The sequence below is a fragment of the Euprymna scolopes genome, chromosome 42, assembly GCF_053919585.1.
Source record: "Euprymna scolopes isolate OS-2025 chromosome 42, ASM5391958v1, whole genome shotgun sequence".
NCBI classification, from domain to species: domain Eukaryota; kingdom Metazoa; phylum Mollusca; class Cephalopoda; order Sepiida; family Sepiolidae; genus Euprymna; species Euprymna scolopes.
This window is the reverse complement of record NC_136523.1, coordinates 45,776,175-45,789,619: the sequence shown is the minus strand read 5'-3', so window position 1 is coordinate 45,789,619 and position 13,445 is coordinate 45,776,175. Positions and strand designations below refer to the sequence as shown.

The 13,445-nt window shown below is 35.9% G+C and overlaps 2 non-coding genes across 2 annotated transcripts; both read left to right on the top strand.

The window, feature by feature from the left end:
* Positions 1-603: 603 nt before the first annotated feature.
* Trnak-uuu (transfer RNA lysine (anticodon UUU)) lies at positions 604-700 on the top strand. Its single transcript has 2 exons — positions 604-640; positions 665-700. It is a non-coding gene; the product is annotated as a tRNA-Lys (tRNA).
* Positions 701-8,077: 7,377 nt separating this feature from the next.
* Positions 8,078-8,174, top strand: Trnak-uuu (transfer RNA lysine (anticodon UUU)). Its single transcript has 2 exons — positions 8,078-8,114; positions 8,139-8,174. It is a non-coding gene; the product is annotated as a tRNA-Lys (tRNA).
* Positions 8,175-13,445: the final 5,271 nt, after the last annotated feature.

Below are 13,445 nucleotides of genomic sequence, written 5' to 3'. Positions count from 1 at the left end.
TCATGGGATGTGATTTGGCCCAACGAAATAGTTCGTCTTAAAGTTGAATTAAGACAGCAAAATATCGAACCGGAAATGAAAATATGAAACGAAATGAAACATACTTTCTCTTTTTTTTTTTTTTCATTTTTGTTTCAGCGAATTATTATCGAAATGAAAGGAAACATAGCTTTATTTGTTTTTCTTTTTTCTTTTTTTGTGGACCTGTATGTTGATATCAAGGATTAAAAAGAAAGTTCATTATTAAAATAAATAATGGTTCTTTGTGATAATTGGGGCACCTCCGAACAGTTTACAGGATCACAAACTGATTTTATACTGTTTTGTAACGAATGCTATTTTCAAATGTTTAGCAGTAAAAAATGAAGAACAACCACAAAAACAAAAGTTATCGTTTAATAGATTAGCAGAAATAAAGCAAAAGTGAAAGAAGTTGAAAATTGGCGGTATTCATATGAGAGAGAGAGAGAGAGAGAGAGAGAGAGAGAGAGAGAGAGAGAGAGAGAGAGGGGGAGAGGGGGACGAACACACAGACACAGAAACATAAGTTAAGACTTAATAAAATTAATATAACATGTGATGCAGCTTGGGGTGGAAATGTCAGCCCTCATAGCTCAGTCGGTAGAGCATCAGACTTTTAAGAATAATTGTTTCTAATAAAGAAATCTGAGGGTCTGGGGTTCGAGTCCCCATGCGGGCTAAAGACTTTTTATAAAATCTGTAAATTTATAAGTTGCTCAATTCCGGTTTATATCAAAATATTGCATTCGCAAACTCGGTGGCTTTAGTCTGTAGTCTGGCAGAGAAAATTAAATAAATAGATGATAAAAATTCCACTAACAATGTTATAATGTAAGTCTTCTTTCCTTTTAAACTAGAAACGCGAACACACACATACACACACACATAATATTAGTGGCCTGGCAAGACCAGAGGGGATACAGCTGAAGCAGCAAAACTGAAACTAGCCTGCAGGAAACTATATATATAAATGTAGGCAAATTCGAGCATAATTTATTGGTTTTAAAATATACCTTCTTTATTATCAATTGTCATAAAATTTTAACCATAGAATAGTATTATAATCTTCAAAAAGCTCACAAATTTTCATCTAGTTCCATAGAACCAAAGATAGGAGCATTTCAATATTCAATTTGCCTACAAGTATAAATATATCTGTAGATATACCACCTCTTTTGGCAATTTTATAGGTTCGAACTCTCAGCGACTATTGATCAGAATTTAATAAATGAAGGCTCGTTGGTTTGTTACCTGAATTGTGTAGTGGGTTATGTGCCATTTGCCCTTAAGGTCGCACATTAAGTGGATCATCCATCATCCAGAGCCTATTTTTGGCACTTTTTTACAACCATAAAATGTTTCAATCATAGTCATTTGTTTTCCTAGTTTTGCATATAAATTACAAAATATCTGATATTTCTCAAAAACCTCTGGTGTTATGGAGGGGAGACTGAAACATGCAGCTATGGCTTCAACTGATCTGAAATAACAGCAAGGGGAGACTTGATTCCAAATATTTCTCATATGTTATATCTCTCCTCTCTGGTTTTCAAACATAAAGTAAATTTCACAGTGTATAAAAATTATTTGATACTGGAGATATCCATAATCGTACCCTATTTCCAAAAGAGGGGAGAAATATTTGGAATCAAGTCTCCCTTTGCTGTTATTTCAGCTAATTTCAAACCATAGCAACAAGTTTTAGTCTTCCCTTCATCAAGTCCAGAGGTTTTGGGAATATATATATATATATATATATATATATATATATATATATATATATATATATATATATATATATGAGCAAACAGTTAATGAAATATGTTAAAAAACACTTTGAAATGAGTTAAAAACGTATTTAATCTGAAAAGGAAACACTAGATAAATGGATAGTCCTTAATCCGCGGAGTTTCGAAGAAATACTCTCCTTCTCATCAGAGGGTAGGAATTAGCAAAATGCGGGATCGGATTTTGCATGCAGATCTATTTGATGAAACAACAAATAAGTCAAAGATCTTACTTGAAAACAAAATAAGTTAAGCAGAGGGAATATGGTAAAGAAAAAGGTGATTACACATTAATGGATAGTCTGGTGGAAGATAAAAAATCCAGTGACGGTAAAATCCAAATGTAAAACTTCAAGAAAGTTAAAAGAATTTCTATTTGTACAAGTAAAATCCAAGGAAATCCCGTAATTGGAAGAAGATGGTCCAAAGGCAGAAATTCATGGAATAATTCACAAAAATGTGTACAAGAAAAAAATATATATGTTATTGATTTGTTTTTGTTCCTAATATTTTTTGAAGGAATTCAATTATTTATATGAAAGTGCATTTTTACCTAAATGCGAGTTGGAAATAATTTTTCCATTTGACAAATTTGGCACCCCCAAATGGAGAGCGGCATATGCATTGTTTAAAATATAATTATCCACTGACACGTGTTTCGTCATCTACAACTCATCAGAGTCGCTAGATTCAACCACTCTAATGAGTTGTAGGCGACGAAACACATGCCAATGGATAATTATATTTTATGTATATATATATATATATATATATATTAGTACAAAGTTTTGATGAAATTCAAAGACTTACATTTTTTTCTTTAATATAACCCTTGTTTATTTCATCTTAGATCTCTTCATTACAGCCGTTTCGTTAATGAGATGACAATTTTCATAAAAATTTTCTTTCTCACCAACTCATCAGATGTGATTTTCATCCGATATTACGAACAAAAAGTTAATTTTGTACATGATTTTTATATATATATATATATATATATATATATATATATATATATATATATATATATATATATATACTCGGGTTTTTTTTATATTCAAAAGTAATGGACTAATGAATTCAACGAGGTTGTTAGATAGTGCTCAATAAAAAGAGCTGATAATACTTGTTTATTGTTATATAAACATGCTCACATCCCGCTGCTACAAACAGCCACTTGTTTCAATCAAACAACAGATATCATCAGGCAGCGACTTGACTATTCAAAAGTTCAATGAATAAACTATTATAAAAGATTATTCATTGAACTTTTGAATAGTCAAGTCGCTGCCTGATGATATCTGTTGTTTGATTGAAACAAGTGGCTGTTTGTAGCAGCGGGATGTGAGCATGTTTATATAACAATAAACAAGTATATATATATATATATATATATATATATATATATATATATATACACGGTTATCCAAAAAAAAACAAAAGCTAAATGGAGGCCATCTAGTACATATGCTGTAGAACGGAGAAAAAAAGGCCAAAGACCCTAGTGTTTTAATGTGATGTTTGGAATATGATAAACTAGTTATGACCAAAGTTTAATTTCATTTGGACAAAACACTAAGAATTGGGGCCTAATTAGATTTAGGGCCCGTTTTTTTTTGGGGGGGGGGTCACCCTGTATATATATATATATATATATATATATATATATATATATATATATTACAAATTAGTTAAATGGGTAAAAAGTGGTTTACTTTCTTTTGAGGTAGCTAGTGAGATTAGACCCTCGGGCTCTATCCGTCCAAGATTATATGGCCTACCCAAAACACCCAAAGCGGATATTCCCTTAAGACCCATTCTATCTATGGTAGGATCCTCACAACAGAAGGTTGCAAAATGGATCTTCAATATTCTTCAGCCAGTATCAAATTATTATAGTAAATACTGTCTGAAAGATTCATTTCATTTCGCTGACTACATGCAAAAATCAACAAGTTTCGTTTTAATGATGTAATGTACAGGCAAATTTATGGTGTGTCGATAAGCTCCATGTATACACGCTGGGATTCATTCTACCCTAACAAGCGCAAATATAATTTAATTTGGACATTAACACATCGTGCCCTAATGATCTGCTCGCCAGAAAAATTGGATGAGGAATTAAATACAATTACAGATGCTTTGTCTAATAATGGGTATCCTTTAGATGTAATTGAAACCACCATTAAAAAGAAAAGAGCAGATTTTTTACGAACAAAACCCAATATGGTGGATAAATGTCGATTGCCGTGGTTGGGGAAAGTAAGTGAAAAATTTACCAAACAAATTAGTTCAACTGTTGAAGGATGTTATTTTGCTTCAAATGTTCATGTTGTGTATAATACAAAACCATTAATGGCTTCCAATAAAAAAGATGTTCCACCCCTTCATCATATTAGTAATGTCATTTATTTATTTAAATGTGGTTGCGGTGCTGACTACGTAGATCAAACATCTTTTAAATTGGTAAGTCGCATACAACAACAGGTACCGAGCAAAATCAGGAATGGAACATTCCTACCTACCGACGCTGTAAACAACACATATGGATCCGCTATAACGGACCACTTTATTAAATACCGGGATTGTGCAACGAACTTCAGCATCGACTCTTTCTCCGTATTGAGTCGAGCTCACTCTGTATATCATCTAAAAGTCTTGGAGACTGTTCACGTTCGCTTTAGGAAGCCTTCCCTTTGTAAGCAAAAGGACTGCTTGTTGGGTTTGAACGTGATCAGCCTCTAAAATTCATCCCCATACTATTGCTTTTGCTACCATCTCTTTTTTTAGATTTTATCATTAAGGAAAACAAATTACTAAAAAATAAATCCCTCGATTCCAATTTTCATGAGTGAGGGCGAAACATGTCAATTGACTCGTTTTGATTTTTTTTTTATTTCCCTACTTTTATTTTTTAGTCACTATCCATTTTCCTTTTCTCCTAAGTCTTTTTTTTTTTTTAATATAAAATGAATTCCGAAGGAATACGTCTTCCCTTTATGATTGCCTTAATAAAGTTTTGTACCCCCAAGAAAATCATGAAATATACATATATATATATATATATATATATATATATATATGTATAGAAAATCAATACGAAAAATATATAAATGTTTATATCTTTTCTGTATTTATTTCCTAGTTGCTGACATGTAGGAATACAAAAGTCTTTCGAAAAACAAAAACGTTTTGTTTTGAGAGCACAAAATTCTTATCAATCCTTTGGTCTTCTTCAGTGTGAATCGAAACACAAGTGCAGGGCGAGCAAAGCGAACGGCAGGAGAAGAATGGGTATAGCCAATGAGGTTAAGATGCATCTGAATATGATCATCCCAATATTTTTGATTTGGAATGGTGTGTGTGTGTGTGTGTGTGTGTGTGTGTGTGTGTGTGTGTGTGTGTGTGTGTGTGAGTTTCTGTTTTAAACAATTAAGATTTACATTAAAACATTGTTATAGCCTGCATAGCTCAGTCGGTAGCACATCAGACTTTTATATACGGTATAATCACGTTTGACACACCGGTTCCAATCAGATCACTGAAGTTAAACAACAATGAGCCTGGCCAGTACCAGATGGGTGACCATTTGGCACTTCCAGGTGCTGTATGTGCTCTCCGTTTATATCGGTATTGTTTCCAGTCATCCTGAACTTCTCCTTGCCACAGGACTCAAGCAGTGCCGATTAAGGAGAGGTGTGGTTGGGATTACGCAATCCTTGGCACATAATTAAATGTACAGCTGCCCCTACAGGAGGTATCTATTGTCTTTTGAAAATGAATGGAGACTTTGATTGTTATAGGAATTTTATCATCTATCTAGTTTTTACTAGATAAAGGCAAAATACTTTTGATAGGGCTATCAAGTTTGAAAATTTAGATATAAATCGAAGTTTAGCAACTTATAAATTTACAGGGTTTAAAAAATATCTAGTCTGCATGGGGACTCAAACTCCAGACTCTCAGATTTCTTTACCACATATAATCATAACATTAAATATAACGACTGGTGTCAGGCATTCAGCAAGATCAAGTCAGACAGTTTAGGACTTAAATATAAGAACTGGTGTCAGTTAAACCCGAATAGGATTAGTACCGACCGACACGCATTAAGCTTGTACCCATCCTTCCACTAGAATATCCAGTTTATTATAGCAAAGAATTATTGGGCAAAACAACAAAATAGCTACACTAAGAGAGAGAAGACCAGAAAAATTTTGACAGATGAGATACGAAAATATGTAATAAAATATTTGTAAAATGACTACAAGTAACAAACAAACGTGAACTCCGGGAAACAAACATTCCCTCACAAGGCTAATTGTGACATTGCAACATAATGACGACAAAATATTACCCCAACTACATCCGCACGCACAGTATATAAGGGTTTGCTTCATCTGTCACCAGCAGTTGGTAGCGGAGATTTTCAGGATGACTCATAAGAATTACTCTTTCTCTTTCTAACAGCAACAACTAACTGAACATCTTCGCTCTTTCTTTCTCAAAGCAGCAGAAGCCGTTTGCTCAATGTTGGCAACAACAAATCTTAATGACAAAGACTTCGTAATTCTCCTCTTCTCGGAAACCTCTTGTCAACAAAAGACGTTTTCATTCATTTAGTTTCTTCAATAAATATTTAATTTAATACTCTGTCTGTCTTTCTTGCTATCATACACCATATTTGTTATTGTGGCAGTCATTATCAGGTATTGAGATACAATAGATTGTAACACCAACTATAACAAACATATACATTAAAACTAGGTACAGGTAAAAATGTTGGAAAAAAGATAGGGAATATAGTTTTGAAAACCGGTTTATCATAATTTTGGGTTTTTTTTTTTTTTACTATACACATAGATTCGAAAACTTTGTCAAAAAAAAAAAAAAAAATCAAATGACTTGATATTCACTTCACAATAAGAAATCAAACAAAACGGTGTTAGAAATCCACCCAATAAATGCGACAGTGACATTTATTGGGTGGGTTTTTACCACCATTTTGTTTTATTTCATAGTTTGAAGTGAATATCAAGTCTTCAAATACCTCGCAGCCATCTTTACTTGTTCGCTGGCAGCCTTCAATATTACCCGTTTTCAAACCGAATAAACATTTTACATTAAATAAAAACTTATCCGGTTAGGTAGAAGACTAATTTATCTTGCCTTTGGTAACATTTATTTGTTATATATTTGTTTTTGACAACTTTTTCGAATCTATGTGCATAGTAAAACAAACCCTCTAGGGTTTATTTTTCGTAATGTTCCTGAAAAATTTTGGCAGACATTGTCGAGATTGCCCCCACCCCCCTTCTAAGTTCCACAAGTTTCACTCTTTTTTTACTTTACTTTTTTCCTCTTAATATAATCGATTACAGACTTAAGTTTCAGATTATAAAAAAAAAATGAAATTTTTTATAACTTTTCACGTGGGGGTTCAGTTTTCAATTATAACGTTGTACTAAATTGAACACGAAATTTGTGGCCACGATGAAAAGATAGATAGATGCATACATAGATGAGAGAGAGGGTGGGGTAAAGAAACCTTCCTTTCATTAACCCCTTCGTTCTAAGTCCTAATTTCCGGTCACATCAGAGAGAGAGAGTTGCCATTTTTTTTATCCATCGTGGTCACAAAGTTCGTGTTCAATTTAGTACCATGTAATAATTGAAAACTGAACATCCACGTGAAAAGTTATAAAAAATTATTTTTTAATTTTTTTATAATCTGAGTCTGTAATTGGTGATAATAACAGGAAAAAAGTTTTTTTAAAAAAGTGAAAATTGTGGAATTTAGAGGGGGGGCAATCTCGACAACGTACGCCAAAATATTTTCCTTTTATTCATTGTTACAATTTACGATGCTTTATTTCCGTAAAAAAAAGCAAAAATAAATTCATTTCGTTTTTTTTACTATTGAAAACCATAACTTTAGTAAATGTGTTTTTTGTTTAAACAAAATAATACATTTTCACTAAGATTCAAATAAAAATAATGGTTTCATTTATATTCCAGGATCATTATTCGATAAACACTGGAAATTTCATTAAAATTGGTTAATTTCCTGATTTTTGGTGACTTTTCAAAATTTTGAGTATCGGCTATTCACGTACCTATAAGACAGAAAGAAAGAAAACATGGAAGCAGTTGGGAGTTGAAAATTGGCGCCATTGCCCATTCATTAGAGAGAGAAAAACATATGACGAACACACAGACACATAATAGAATTGAAATAAGATGTGATGAAGCTTATTTGTAAAATGTCAGCCCTCATAGCTCAGTCGGTAGAGCATCAGACTTTTAAGAATGGTTGTTTCTAATAGAGAAATCTGAGGGTCTGGGGTTCGAGTCCCCATGCGGGCTAGAGACCTTTTAAACTCTGCTGAATTACAATTTATATCCAAAAATTACATCCATATACTTCATGAAGCTACCTGGTAAAAAAATTAGAAAATTATAAACATTCCTATATGTACTAGCAGAGAGACCCGTCGGTGCATGGATTAAATGAGAATCAACGAATGGTCAATGACTTCCGTCACTTTTATTGCCATTGAAATCGATGAAAATGTAAATTTTCCAATTAAATCAATTAATTACCTGATCTAGACGGAGACTCACCATGGTGCATCAGAAGTAAGCTCTGCATGCCCCCTTGTCGTCCAAAATGCATTGTAATTTACATTGCACTGTAGAGAACCTACTCTTTATTTTATAAAATTATTTTTTTAAAGTTTGAAATGCAAAAGTCAAGTAATGTGGTTTCATAGTGCTCTAAGCAAAAACATTCATTTTGAATGCGCCCCAGTCTCATCAAAGAACCTACTGTTGATTTTACACGTTGGGCTCTTCTGCTTGTGCGATGATAAAACTTCTTAAATGCACTTTTGATGTTAGGCTGGTCAAAATCGAACTGTGCCTTCTTTAATCAGATTTTTTCGATTATCGATTTTCAATAATTATTGGAAGCTTTCCGATATAAAAAAAAATCTCATCTAAGAATACTCCCAGACACATTAAGTACATTTGTATAAAAAAAAAATTTATATATCGGCCCAGCCGTTTCAGAGTCCATAGGGAAAGAACACACACGCATGCTTGCACGCACATACACACACCTTATATATATACTAGCAAAGATACCCGTGCTTCGCACGGAGCTTTGTTGCGCACTCGGGTACCAAAATCTGTGGGCACCTTTCCAGTAAGTTGATGTTGTAAGAGCAACGATTGCATAAGGTGATTAACATTTTAACTACCTCTTGTAGTGACTGAAATTCAATCAGGAACTTCACAAAACATTTTCATCAAAAAGGAAGGTTACTTGATGTTACATAGTAAATTTTTCATTGAAGTCATTTTCAACTCTTGCTTAAATTTTATCTTGCACATTCAATACTAAAAACTTACCACAATCAGATCATGTCAGTTTTTCCTCATATCCATTTCTCGAACTTTTCACTAAAGAGCCTCAGGGTAAACTACATTTCTGCTGCTTTGATTTGGAGCCAGAATGTAGAGTTTTTCTGAACTTCCTGTCCGGCTGATGGAGACGTAGAACATACCGTGACTGAAGCAGTCTGATGTCAAGTCTACGCCAATGATGTTAAATGTCTGACCTTGACTTTTGTTTATGCTCATTGCAAAACACACCTTCACAGGAAATTGGAGTCTCCGGAATTTAAATGGAAGTACTGAGTCCGATGGAACTAAGGGGATCCTTGGCAGTAGAACGGTTTCGCCTTTGTAGGGACCACAGGAAATGGTGGCCTCAAGTACATTGGTGTGCAATCTGGTGATAACACATCTGGTTCCGTTTGTTATTTTTGGCGGTTCCAAGGATCGAAGAATCATGATTGGCGATCCAATTTTGAGATTTAAAATGTGTGGAGGCATTCCAGATATCTCCAAAGAGTTTAAAAACTCCACAGGGTAGTGAACAGCTTCATATTCATTAGTAGCTGAATCAACTGACTTGTATTGCTTTGTGTCTCCTGGAAATTTATCCATTATTGAATTGTTCAAATGATTCACATTGCTGTTTAATGGCGAAATAATAGCCCTCTCAGCAAGCCAATCCGGTGATTTTCCATTGTTTTGCAGGTCTGGGTACACTTTGTCTTTCAGTTGCTTCTGATTACCGACACATTTACCAAGCGCAGTTGGAATCTTAATTGTGTCAGGTGAAGAAGTGATAGGAAACTGACCATTACCGATTTGGAGAAGCAATTTTGAGAAGTCTGCTGCAGCTGTGTTATCAGAGATATAGGCTCTCATATTAGTAGTCAGTCTCTTCACTATAACGTGCCTCCAGAGATAGGATTGTTTCAAACTTGCATTGACAATGTTAGCCCTTGTGCCATTTTTAACCACTGGGAAGATTTGACGGAAATCACCGCAAAATAAGGTTGGAATGCCACCCATGGGATTCTTGTTTCCTGTGATGTCTTGCAGTGTTCGGTCAATTGCTTCATAAGCACTCTTGTGCGTCATTGGGGCTTCGTCTACAATGATTGCAGAGGTGTCTCTAATTACATTTGCCAAGGCTGAGTTACCAGTAATTTTGCAAACTGGCTGATCCATTCGATGAGTATCCAAGGGTACTTTAAAAGTGCTGTGAAGAGTGCGGCCACCTTGTAGTAGAGTAGCAGCAATGCCACTGAATGCTGTTGCAAGCATTATCTTTCTCATGGATCTAATCTTTGCAAGGATCAAATTGATTACAAAAGTCTTGCCCGTACCACCTGGAGCATCAAGAAACATCATGTTTTTGTTCATTTCACCTTGTGCTTCCAACATTGCCATGAATGAATTGTAAACTTCTCTTTGAGAATCGGTCAGTTTTTCTTGCATATTTTCTGCTTGTAGGGAAGTTCTTCAAGATTATAAGTAACTTCACGTTGATACTCTCTCGCGAGTCTTTCATCTCTCCCTTGCATTGGTGCAGGTAATCCATAGCTTGCCAATGGTTGACCGCACATAAGGAGAACTTTTTCTTCAATTAGACAAAGAGTTTTATTGTAGATGTCCTCATTAAAATCTGCTTCTGGATTGTTAACTTCTTGCCTGTATCTGTGAAGAATGTCTTCAGATATTACATCACGAAAAGCCATCCAGATCTCAAGAGGATTTCTTGGCTCACAGGCTGTTAAAATTATCACAAATAGGCTTCGCAAATTTGAAGGTGATTGAGTGGCACTTGCCTCTCCTACTGCTTGATGCAAGTGATGGTCATTTTCTAGAAGACCTCGAGCAAGGCACGCTGCTCTGTATGTTTCAAACACCTGACCATTGTATGCTCGCAAATTTTGAAATGAAGTTGGACCAGCAACCTCATTGAGCAACAGGCGTAAGAAATAACACTCCCCTGCTTTTGGACTAATCGTGTAGATTCTCCCAATGCATGGTGCCTTCCATACATCATCATTTTCAGTACCTTCAACTTGTACCCCACGCATTCTTCTCATCCATTTCTTTGTCGATTTGTTCCAAGTGTAAAACTCAGGGACTTCTACGTATTTGAGACCCCTTGCAAAGTCATCCTCATGGCAGAGTTGAAAAAATGCTGTCAAAGTTGTGGCAGGCGGTGGACCTTGGGCTCGTTCCAGAGCAGTATCAGCTGAGAACATGACACGCTGCCCATTTTCAAGATGAACAGAAAGTTGTACAATTGGGGGGAAATGTTCATGGATGGGATGTTCCAATATCCTCCAGGCTGCCTCTGAACTGCCGACATACCTTGCATTCTGGAACTGCTGGATCTCATCCACAATGTGACTTTGTACTTGGCCTTGTTGGTTAGCTGCTCCATCAGTTCTTTGTAGTTCAAACACTGCTTGATCACATCCTTTATTCACGTATTTGAGGACATATTTGATGCTTTGGATCGAGCTGCAAATTTCTACGTTAATGTGAGCATTGAACTGCTGAAGGAGGACCTTGTTGTACGGAACAATCCACTGGTTTGTTATTTCTTGATTAACATACCGACCATTTCTCTTCATCCTTATTGTACCAGCCTGGCCTCCATCTTCTGGTTTTCTTCGCCTGTACTTGGGGTAAGAGTCTTGGCCTTGCTTGGTACACTGAAGAAATTCTTTTGGGTATTTTTTGGAACATTTGTTGTCAATCATACATGGACAATTTGGATCAAATGGTCCACAAGGTCCATGCACCATATGTGCCATCACTTTAGCATGAAGATCAGGATCTTCCTCTTTGTCAGGGATCTCTGCAGATATGCAGAGATCCATTTTTTCTGGTAGAAGTTTGTCCTCTGGGGCCTGCCAGGTGAGGATGTGTGCATGCGGCAGTCCTCTTTTTTGATATTCAATACTGTACAGGAAAGCCCTCAACCTGCCAAATCCTCCCTTTTTAATAAATTCAAGTAACTTTTTTAGCTTCTGCCTGAAAACCCTGGCAACAATATCTGGACGATCCTGAGGGTCTTGCCCTTGAAGACAATTTTCTGTAATTTCTGTCCACTTTGGATTTGTTGTGAACATGATGAAGAGGTCGGCTCGGCCCATTCGCCGAACATATGCCATGGCATCACTTTGACGCTCAAACATGTATCGAGGGCCTCCTGTATAAGTTGCCGGAAGTACAACTCGTTGACCAAACTGTTCTGGATTCCCATCCTCCCTAAGAATTGAATCTCTCAAGTTGCTATAATTGTCAGCTCTCAGGGTCTGTTGCTCACGCCTCAGGAACTGTAAACGTTCTGTTTCAATCTTGCAGTACACATCCACCAGCCATTGTTGAAATAGCCTTCGGTACCAGAGAAAATAGTTTCCAGGCCGAGTCATTAAATGGTACGAATAAAATTGCTGTTGGGTAACTTTTCGCCCATTGGATGCCTTCATGTAGATGTTGTAAGATGGAGAACCATAGGGGTACATTAACGGGTACATTAAAGTATCGTAGAGGGGATGTAGTTCGGAGATCCATTTTAATGTATCATTTCTAAAACGCAAGACAATATCCCGGTTAGCTGTTGGTTCATTCTCCATTAATATTCCAATCTCATACGTTGTTGTTGGAGCATTGAATCGCCGTGGATGCTCTTCTTGCGGCCTTCGGTCTTCCCTTATGACAACTTTATGTTCTACCAAGTGTTCTTCTTCAATCCTCTCCTTTGTTGTTTTCAGCTGACAAATAAAGCTGTTGTTCTCATGTAAAAATTCAGTCAGACTTTGGAGAATGTCTCTATTGAGTCTACTGTCACGTCCCCGATTATGTAGTTCCTCTTCCAGACTATCCAAGAAGTAGACTTGAATAAACTTTGCTGTTTCATCTTCAGGTGGTAAAAGACTCCCAATCTGGTGGCAAACCTGGCCTCGAATTCTAAAAGAAGGATTCCACCCATGTACTGCCGCAATTTTGTGACCAAATGATGTCATTGCAAAACAATTGTTATAACTGCGTAGATTTTGCAGAAAATCTTTAGAGATGGGACCATTGCCGGAGAGCAAATCTTGAAGCAACTGAGGCAGTGGTGGAAAGCTATCAAGCACAACTTTGCCAGAAGAACAACAACAACCAGGGGTTTCTCCTTTAAATTTTACAGCTGAGCAATGTTGACATACTTTGTCCATTTTTCCTATATCAGCTGTAGTGAGAGAGTCATTTTTG